Source organism: Herpailurus yagouaroundi, unplaced genomic scaffold, assembly GCF_014898765.1.
Source record: "Herpailurus yagouaroundi ecotype Mexico unplaced genomic scaffold, PumYag 248, whole genome shotgun sequence".
NCBI lineage: Eukaryota > Metazoa > Chordata > Mammalia > Carnivora > Felidae > Herpailurus > Herpailurus yagouaroundi.
This window is the reverse complement of record NW_024412465.1, coordinates 4,571,964-4,581,982: the sequence shown is the minus strand read 5'-3', so window position 1 is coordinate 4,581,982 and position 10,019 is coordinate 4,571,964. Positions and strand designations below refer to the sequence as shown.

Below are 10,019 nucleotides of genomic sequence, written 5' to 3'. Positions count from 1 at the left end.
CCGCTGAGATCCAGGCAGGGCAAGACCCTTGAGATCCAGTAGGGACAGGGCCTCTGAGATCCAGGCAGGGAAGGGCCACGGAGACCCAGGGGGCACAGGACCCCTGAGATCCAGGCAGGGAAGGGCCACTGAGATCCAGGAGGGGCAGGACCCCTGAGATCAAGGAAGGGCAGGACACCTGAGATCCAGGCAGGGCAAGACCCTTGAGATCCAGGAGGGGCAGGGCCGCTGAGATCCAGGCAGGACAGGGCTGCTGAGATCCAGGAGGGGGAGGACCACTGAGATCCAGGAGGGACAGGACCACTGAGACCTAGGAGGGGCAGGACCCCTGAGGTCCAGTCAGGGCTGTGCTCCCTGCTGAGGCTCCAGAGGAGGGTCCTTCCTGCCTCTCCCTCTTCTGGGGCTCCAGGCGTTCCTGGGCTTGTGGCCGCCTCCCTCCCGTCTCTGCCTCCCTCTTCACGTGGCTTCTTTGTCTCTGTCTCTCCCCTTCTGTCTCTTAAGGCACCTGCTATTGAATTTAGGTCCCCCGTGATCCAGGATGGGCTCATCCCAGATCCTTCACTTACTCCCATCTGCAAAGATCCTGTTTCCAAATAAGGTTCCGTTCTCAGGTTCCGGGTGGACATACATTTGGGGGGTCACGCATTCAACCCTCCACATGGGGCCCTCTAACGGTTCCACTGGCCGCACCCTCTGCCTTCGGTGTGGCTGCTAACAAGGAAGCAGAGACGTGTTTCTGCAGCGTGCATTTCCACTAACGCCTAAAATACACAGATGCTTTCTTCAAACAGACTCAGAGCCCAGCCTCCTGCTTGACTCTCTGCGACCACCCAAACACTCGAAACGCTCACACAGAGCTCTGCCGTCCGCCAATTTTTTTTTTCTTCCTGCTTCATGTTTTACTGGGAAAGGCTCCTCTGGGCACCGTGCCACTGCTGAGACCCCTCCTCTGTTGTCGAAAGGATCGTGTCAGGGACGGGCGTCCTGGAGGGTGGGGGAGGGTTTCCTTCAGTATCTACGTTTTCCAGGCAATCGGCTGTGGTTCCGCGTGGCCCTTCCCAAGCAATTACATGGTTTTAATACAGATTTCAACGGTTGCTATAATTACGCGAACCATCTAATCTAGCGCATAATGCAAGTGCCATTACGAATCTAATGAGTATATAATCAGAAGTTTTCCAGATAAAGGGAGCACGTTCTCTGCGAGGAAAGGAAGTCGAGCTGTGTCCCCGGCATTCACAAAGCAATCACAGTGTTGTGAGAATGGTTTCTGGGGTGGGGGAAGAGAGGGGTTTGTTTTTGTTTTTTTGTTTTTCTTTGCCTGTTTGGTTTTGGATTTATTGGTTGGTTTCGGTGTCCTTTATTCCGCTGTTTGGACCGCGTGCCGAGTGTCGTCACAAAGCTGGGCTCAAGGGGCATGACCATCGCGGGCGCGATGTCTTTCCCCACCGAAGGTGCACCTGCCCGTCCCCCCAGGATTTGCGCCCCCCTGCAGGTTGTATTTAGTGCAATGTTTTTTTACAAAGAATCAGAATGGATGCCAGCAAGGCAATGAGTCCATGCCAAAGGAGCCCCCAGCCAGCGTGGGGATCCAAAGTCAGGATCGGTACCCACACGGGATGCTGAGCCAGGCTGGTTCCTTCTGTGCCTTCGTGCTGCTGGGGAAGCACAGGTGGGGGGGTGCTGCAGCAGTCCGAAGATGGACAGGACCTTCCCGGGGACACTGAGCCCAGCTTCCCTGCAGTGGTCTGTGCCCAGGCCCCTTCCTGCAGCACTCTGCCCCCACGGTGCCCCTTGGAAGCCAGCAGGGACCCCTGCCCTCCACCCGGAGGAAGCTGGGGGCACGGAGCATCTCCCCCGAGCGCTGGAACCCACAGGAAGGGAGGCTAATTCTCTTCTGGACCGTTCTCCCACTTGGGTCTTGCTGGTGCTATTTTGGGTCCCTCAGCCACACGGTGACAGATACTTTTAGCACAAAGCCAAAGGCGCCGAGATCCATCTGTCTGCTGGTTTCTCGCTGAGTGACAGGAGTGCCCGTGAGTTAAGGGTCTCAGGGCATCCTGTCCCTGCCTCCAGCCGCCGTGCCTGCATGTTTTCCTGAAAGCCTGAGAAAGCGTCCCTTCTTTCCAAAGGCACCTCAGAGAAGGTAGAACGGAGTGGCCATGGCACCCGGCGAATGTTTATCATTTAGACCCCATGTGCCCCGTATTTACGCACACAAGCTTGGTTTCCCAAGAAGATACTTAAAATAATTAAACAAAATTTTAATAACATGGGGGCGCCTGGGGGGCTCAGTCGGTGAAGCATCTGACTTCGGGTCAGGTCAGGATCTCGTGGGTTCGAGCCCCGCATGGGGCTCTGTGCTGACAGCTCAGAGGCTGGAGCCTGTTTCGGATTCTGTGTCTCCCTCTCTCTCTGCCCCTCCCCCGTTCATGCTCTGTCTCTCTCTGTCTCAAAAATAAATAAACGTTAAAAAAAATTAAAAAGGGGCGCCTGGGTGGCGCAGTCGGTTAAGCGTCCGACTTCAGCCAGGTCACGATCTCGCGGTCCGTGAGTTCGAGCCCCGCGTCGGGCTCTGGGCTGACAGCTCAGAGCCTAGAGCCTGCTTCGGATTCTGTGTCTCCCTCTTTCTCTGCCCCTCCCCCGCTCATGCTCTCTCCCTCTCTCTCTCTCTCAAACATAAATAATAAAAACATTTTTAAAAGTTTTTTTAAATTTCTTTTTTTTTTTACATTTTACTTTTAACAGATTGGTTTTATTTTCACATGAAATTTTAATTTGTCATAAAAATTAAAATATAGTAAATAAGTTAGAAATAGTGGAAGGAACAACATTCTGGCAATATTGAAAATAAAAAGAAAACGGAATGTGCCGATGAATAATACCTGGAATAAAAAGGAGACATAACTTGAGAGGCAGCCGTGTTTACAAGGAAAATGAGATAATGTTACGGGTAAGTGTCCTGGTACGTTTAAAAACTTGACCCAACCAAAACTGACTCAAGGAGATATATAAGACCAGAATAGTATCATGGCATTTTCATAAATTGAATCAGTGGGTAAAAGGCTGCCCATCAAGAAAATGCTAGCCCTGGGTGATTTCATCAGGTTGCTGCAAATTCCAGTATTATCGGAACCCCTCCAGGCAAGAGAAAAAGAAATAACATCTCCACAGTATTTTATGAGGCTGGAAATACTTTTACACCAAAGCCCAGTAAACACACACACACACACAGACACACACACGCATGCACAAACACCCAAAAAACTTGGGGAAACGCTTTCTACCAGTGAACTTATTGTGCAACATATACTAAATAGTGAAATTTTGGAAGTGATCTCCTTAAAAGAAAAGAACAGTTCAAGGATAGCTCTTATCATCATATCAACCTGATGCTGTCCTGGGGGCTGTAGACGGTACAGTCAGACCGAACAAGAAACAATAAATACACGCGTTGGAAAGAAGGGTGACACTGTTTACACAAGGTATTTTCTATATGTGTATAAACCATTACCCCCCTAAATCAACTTCTAGATAAAACATAGAATTAATCAGAGTTTAGCAAACTGTCATTTATAAAATCATTAAATAAAGTGAATTTCCATTTAATATAGCCACACAAGAATACTTAGTATAATATAATATTAGATTATATATAATTATACTATAATATATAATATATTATACAATATAATTAAAATACATCATATACTATACTACATATAATATATTATATAATATATAATCGTATACTGCAATACGTAGTGTAATAATATTATATAATACATGCTATATTATATTATATATTGCAATATATAATATACAATAATATATAACAATTAGAATTATATACAATATATGATATATACTATACATAATTATAACATAATATATAACATATAACATAATATGACATATTATGACATATAACATAATATATAACATATAACATAATTATGTTACTATATAATACATATAATTATATGTTATTTTATATATGATATATTATAGTACATAACATAAATGATAATAATTATTCTATTTTATAATAGAAAATAAGCAATGTATAATAACTATAATGGGATTATTCTTTTTTTTTTTCAACATTTATTTATTTTTGGGACAGAGAGAGACAGAGCATGAACAGGGGAGGGGCAGAGAGAGAGGGAGACACAGAATCGGAAACAGGCTCCAGGCTCTGAGCCGTCAGCCCAGAGCCTGACGCGGGGCTCGAACTCACGGACCGCGAGATCGTGACCTGGCTGAAGTCGGACGCTTAACCGACTGCGCCACCCAGGCGCCCCAATAATGGGATTATTCTACCTAAAGAAATGTAAGAACAAATGAAGAAAACTACAAACCTCTTTACTTAATGTGCTGAAACATATCATATTCAAAGTTTGACAAATTGAGTAGCATGAAGACACATAAAGATGGGGACACCCTCTCTCTGTCTCTTTCTGTCATTTTAATCCTAGTTACATCAGTATTGTTTTGCAAAGCTTGAGAATCTGACCTTGAAATTTATATGCAGGGGAGTCTGGCTGGCTCCGTGGGTGGAGGGTGTGACTGTTGGTCTCTGGGTAGTGAGTACGAGCCCTATGTTGAGTGTAGAGAGTATTTAAAGTTCTTAAAAAATAAAATAAAATAAATAAAATAAAATAAAATAAAATAATAAAATAAAATAGCCAACACTGCTAAAATATATAAAAAATCAGGTGGAGACTATCACTGCCGGTATGGTTTCCATTCAAGAAGCCATCGTTTGACTGCGAAGCAGCATGGGTGGCTGGGATTAAAGACCATTATACTGGAAGGCATTTTGGTGTTTTGGTGGGAAGACAATGGGCTGTTCAGCATGGTGTTTGGACAATGGGTTATCCAGAGGGACCAGGACCAAGCTTTAAAGTTCTCAGCTATCCAGGTTGAGCAGTTAAGTATGAGAGGCTAAAGTCAAACCCTTGTAGAGGAGAAGCAGGCAAATACATTTCTGACCTTGCGTTAAGGCAGGCTTTCTTCAACCAAGGGCCAACAAGGAGAAGGCACTGGAAAGAGTGATATGGTTGACCACGTGACAGTTAAGAATTTGTTGGTCTCAAGACTCCAGTAAAAGAGTGAAACCACGGCATGGACTGCGAGCACATATTTGCTGTAAAGAATTAGTAGAAGGCTAGTATTCCTCGTACATAAAGAACTCCTCCAGGTCGATGTGAAAAGACTGCCCAGTTGCAGAAAGATGAGAGCCTCCAATTGGCATTTCAAAGAAGAGGAAGTGGAAATCACCAGTAGATGGACGTGCCTCACTGAGTGGTGGTAGTCAGGGGATACAAAAGTGAAACCCCAAGTGCCAATTTGGAAAGGAGCAAAGCAGGACACACACGTGGAGGCAGGGAACTCACAGAATCTGCCTATAGATGGGCCCGTTGGTACGGCGCTTTGGGGAAACCATGTGGCATTCGTTAGTGAGGACGAGCCATTCTGCTGATGACTTATCCCTAACAACTCTTAAAAGGTGTGCCAAGAAGCATATAGGAATACGCTCATGGCCTCGACGTTCATAGTAGCAAAAGATCAAAGACCATCGAAATGGTCATTGAGTAATACCCACACAACGGAGTAGTAGATAGTAAAGACAATTCGTGAAATTAAGAACAAATTAAGAGGCGCCTGGCTGGCAAAGTCGGTTAAGGGTCTGATTTAGGCTCAGGTTATGATCTCATGGTTCATGAGATCAAGTCCCACATTGGGTTCTATGCTGAGAACGTGGAGCCTGCTTGGGATTATCTCTTTTTGTCTCTCTCTCTGCCCCTGGCACTCTCTCTCTCTCTCTTTCTCTCTCAAAAAAAAAAAAAAAAAAAAAAAAAAGAGAGAGAGAGAGAGAGAGAGAAAGAAACTTAAAGAACAAATTAAAAAAATGAAATTAATGGAATCTGACTAAATCTTTCAACATATCCCACATGCGACTGGACATCTGTCAAGTGTGTTGACTTTGATCTTTCTCTAGGCAAGAAGTCAAGCCGACCTCATGTCATGAGCTCTTCTAGAAGTATTTTGGCTTTGTCAAAGTGAAAACAATTCACTGTTCATTTGGTAAGTGCACGTTTGCATTAATTCCACCTGTTAATAAGATAACCTAAAATTCAGCGAATACCCAAAATGGAGCGTATTATGTGGTCGTGGTGGAACCTGACTGTTGAACATTACAGCAACAAGAATGTGCTTCCAAGATTTTCTTTCTTCTTATTATTTCTTTCCACATGCTCAGGGTCTAAAATTGATTTTATAGAGTAAGAAAATAATAAAAAGTGAATTCATTTCTTTCCATCTTCCCCTGACCAATCTGGTTCCCTTTCTCAGTTGCTAAAAAGCAGAACAACAAATAAAAAACACACATTTCTGTTTAAACCTCTCGGGTCCTAACTCAGAAGTGATCTCTGTCTTCTAGTTTTCAGAACACAGTTACTACCACATCCTGTTGACTTTGTGTTTATCAGATCTTTCAAATTTGAACCTTTCTTTCCTTATCTCTGCCCTCAATCTTCCGGGCAGGACGACATTGGGCTTATGCCCCTGTGCTCACCACAATCCCCTGGTGTTTTCCTTGGGCTGGAACACGCCCCGACCATAGCTCACACCATTATTGTTCTTAGATCTTGGGGATATGGTCATGTGACAACCCACAAAAGCATCTGGTTCCGTGAGGACAGGCAGGACCTGGTCACAGGCTCTGTCCTCAGCCGGAGACACGTCTGCATTTCAATCAGACTTGTGAGTCACACGCTGGAAAACGACATGGCGGTCGTTACAGACTTGGTCTGTTGGTTGGTTGGCTGGTTGGCACTTTTCCAAAGACCCAAACGCTGCTGGGTCACACTGGGTGGGTGGTGCTGAGTCACCCGTGGCAGATTGGGAACCCCATGGAGTCTTTGGGTCTGAAACCCATGCAGACCTTGACGTGTGGGCAGGGACTTGTATTTGGAGGGTTGCATCCGTGTTGGGATCCACGTTCTGTAGAGCAGCTGTCGCCTCATTTCATGTACAAAGGCTGCTACCCGTGCAATGGCTGGATGATAACACAATTATTATTATTGATGAAATAACACAAACACCTTACTGACGAACTAGAGACACCAAAGCAACTTTCAGCAGAGACTTTTTTCCAAGGGATTCTGTGACATTTCTGAGAACGATGACAGACACGTTGGTGCCTCCATGTTGTTGGGAACGGAGGCTTGTATGTAAGCAACCTTCTTCACACGCTGCACGGATAGACTCTATTCGCATTAATCTTTGAAAATATGGAGACGCCTATGCAACCAAGTAACTCATCTTTTTTTTTTTTTTTTTGGTTGTTTTTATTTGAAATATCTTGAATTGGGTAAAACAAAGATCTCACCAAAGGGGATGTATTCACGGTCTGTCTTCCACCTTGAATTGCCTTCGTTTGAAGCAGAAAAAAGTGAACGCTGTTTCTGCACCAAATTTCTAAGCATTTGAATGGGATTGTGTCCCAGTGGAGCAGGTGATGCGGGCTCTCTGGCTTGGGTGGGGGCCGCCTGGACCTCTCTTTACCACCTGCTCCGGGTCGCGCCTAACTTCCTCTCTGTCACGGTGGGCCCCTTGAGTCCACACTCAAATCCTTCCATTCTGGAATATTTTATTGGACTGTCGAATGCATCATTCCAATCCTCTGTTGCTCTTTCTTTTTCTTTTTTTTCCCTGAAACTCCTGTTTTTCAGATGTGAGGCCAACTCGATTTCTCTTCTTTCCGACTTTCTGTGTCTCTGTGTGTTATTTCTTTCCTTTTATTCTAGACGATTCGCTTATTTGTTACCATGCAGACATGTTATGAATACTTGTTTTTGCCATGCGTTATAAATTCCAAGAGCTCTTTCTTATACGCCATTCTTTTTCTTTTACTGCTGTCCAATTCGTAGTGAACACTACGGGTCAGTCACTTCCTCGAGCAGGAACTCATAGCAGAAATGCTTTCTGAATGCCCAGGAGGACGAGGAGACAGGGTATTCCAACGCGCAATCTGCAGCCTTTCTTTCTGTCTTCCTTTCATTCGGTGAAATTCATGACGTACAAGGAAGCATTACAAAGTGAGCAATTGTGTGGAATTTGGTACAATCACAGTGTTGGGCACCTACCATCGTGATCTAGTTCCAGAAAATGCGTATCGCTACCCCAAACCAGGAATCTGTTAGGTAATTGTGCCCTGTTTCCCAGACACTGCCCACCCATTAATCTTTCTCACTGTATGAATTTTCTGGATGTTTCATATAAATGGAGTCATGCACTGTGCTGTCTTGTGTGTCCTGTGTCTCTCACGGAGCACCATGTCCACAAGGTCCGTCTGTGTGTGTGGTAGCAGGTGTGAGAGGGCTTTTCTCCTTTTCTCATGGCTGAGTCACATTCCACAGCTCGGATGGACCACACTGAGTTTTTCCATTCATCCATGGGTGGGCATTTGCCTTGGTTCAACCTTGTGTGTCTCACAAGTACCACTGCTCCGAATATGCGTGTATGTGCGTGCTTGCTAGAGACCCTGTTTTCAGGGCTGTGGATGCATCTACCTAGGAGGGGCGGGCTTTCTTTCCTTGTCCATATCCTTGCCTATTTGTCCTCGATTCCAAAGAACACGTTGTATGTAGTTTGCCAAAGTTGGAAAGACGTGTTCGCCTGGCTGCAAGGAGCGTGGGGGGGGGGGGGTTCAAGCAAGTTCCCTTGTTCTCAGCCCAGCCTCGGTCGGCACCTTGACAACCGCCCTGGGTCCAATTCGTGCCATAGCTTTCCCGGGACCATCTATTATCTGCTACCTCCTCACACATTCTTTCCGTCTGTCCTCAGTTTCCTCTTTAATGCCAACGTATGTACGTTTTGCAAGACGGAGAGAGAGGGAATAAATATTAAGCAGCCGCATTTAATACAGCAGCTCCCCATTTTTCTGGTTATAAACCTGCGTTTCCCATAATTTCTCACAGACGAAGAGGGGGACAAGGGCACCTGCAAGGTTCCACGCGCCCTGTGCCCCCGGAGCCTCACAACCTCCGCCATCAGAACTCGTTCCCTAGATGGATGGGCGCCATCTGTCAACGTCAGACCTAATTAGCATGCAGAGGTCCAACTGTGGCTCCTACCCCTTGACCCTGCTGCCCAGAAGATTAGACCAAGTACAACGAGGTTGCCTGTACCTGTGATGGAAGTGGAAGCAGATGATTCCCAGGAGAATGTCTGGAAAGTATTGCAATGGAGGAGAACGCCCGGAGGTCTGCATCGCCAGGAGGCGCGAAGGGCATTTCAGGGCCCCAAGGAAACCTGGAATGATAGGCAGTGAGAGACAAAGACTCGTGCAAAGAGTCCAGAAAGAAACAGGGGATTGCACTGTGGGACAGAGGCGCTGGAAAGCCAAAGTCCACAGTCAGTGCTGTCATCGTTTTGCAGGGCAAACACCGGGACGGCACACTCAGCCCAGTGATGCCACGGGAGGCGCTCCCCAGGAGACAGAGGCGGCTGGTGTCTCGGGTGCAGGATGCCTGCCTCAGGGTGGAACCTCCCCTGCACCTGCGCCATTGCTTGGAATATACTGGAAGATGCAGTCTGAGAAGACAGAGAGAGGGAGCATGATGGAGACAAGGGATGCAGGGAGCAGGATGGCCGCCCGGCGAGAGCGGTGCGCCGCCCCTGGGCGCCCCCCCCCCCCCCCGGTTCTCGGGACGGCAAAACTGAGTCCCGGTGCTCGGAAAGTAGGGATCACGTGCAAGGCACGGACCCGTGGAATATAATAGATCACACAACACAATGCCAAATAATGTCGTATTAGTAGATGCCCATTTTCCAGCCAGAGGAAACGAGTCACGGAGAGACTGTCGTGTGTTCAAGGTCTTCCAAGGGGCGTCCGGGACCCAGACCCAGGCACTTAGAAGTTGCAAGTTCCAAGAAGACAGCTGTGGGGCATCTTAAAAAGCACAAAGCCAGGGGCGCCGGGGTGGCTCGGTCGGTTGAGCGTCCGACTT

The 10,019-nt window shown here is 46.6% G+C and overlaps 1 long non-coding RNA gene across 1 annotated transcript in view; it reads right to left on the bottom strand.

Moving 5' to 3' along the window:
• Positions 1-209: 209 nt before the first annotated feature.
• Positions 210-10,019, bottom strand: part of LOC121020189 (uncharacterized) — a 27,904-nt gene continuing 18,094 nt past the window's right edge. Inside the window, exons 3-4 of the long non-coding RNA XR_005786006.1 lie at positions 8,503-8,513; positions 210-345 (exon numbers count right to left, since the gene is read on the bottom strand). This is a non-coding gene — a long non-coding RNA (uncharacterized LOC121020189). The remainder of the gene's footprint in view (positions 346-8,502; positions 8,514-10,019) is intronic.